The following is a 504-nucleotide window of genomic DNA, read 5'->3' as shown; positions in this document are numbered from 1 at the left end:
GTACACGTTCATAGGTTAAGTCATGGAGCTCCTAACAGTTCCCTGTTCCCTCCTTTGTATATACAATCTCTATGGGAACTGCCGAGGATCCGTTTAAATGACTGACCAATCAGAGACAAACTCTGGTGATGCAACTATGTCTCTAAAATAGCTATGATTTTGCCCTATGAGCCTGGAAAGAGATCCAGAAACGTGCTCTAACTCCATACATGCTGCAAAACTTGAAGCCCTCAAATAATTGTCGGGACCTAAAACCGATTAATAACCTCAAAACTGGAATCCCAGAAGAAAGGAGAAAATTGACCAATCAAAATGACATCTTGGAAAAAAGGTATTGAAGTTACTCTAATGATGATTCTGCCCAGTGTATGCGACCGCGCATTCAAATCAAACAAAAATAAATACCATAGCTAAGATTGTCTGTCTAGCATCTTAAATATACTTCACAGACCACAGATTCACACCAGTGAAAAATGCTTACATAATCATCAACTTTGAAATTTG

Source organism: Strongylocentrotus purpuratus, unplaced genomic scaffold, assembly GCF_000002235.5.
Source record: "Strongylocentrotus purpuratus isolate Spur 01 unplaced genomic scaffold, Spur_5.0 spur5_scaffold_18, whole genome shotgun sequence".
NCBI classification, from domain to species: domain Eukaryota; kingdom Metazoa; phylum Echinodermata; class Echinoidea; order Camarodonta; family Strongylocentrotidae; genus Strongylocentrotus; species Strongylocentrotus purpuratus.
This window is presented reverse-complemented; position numbering follows the sequence as displayed.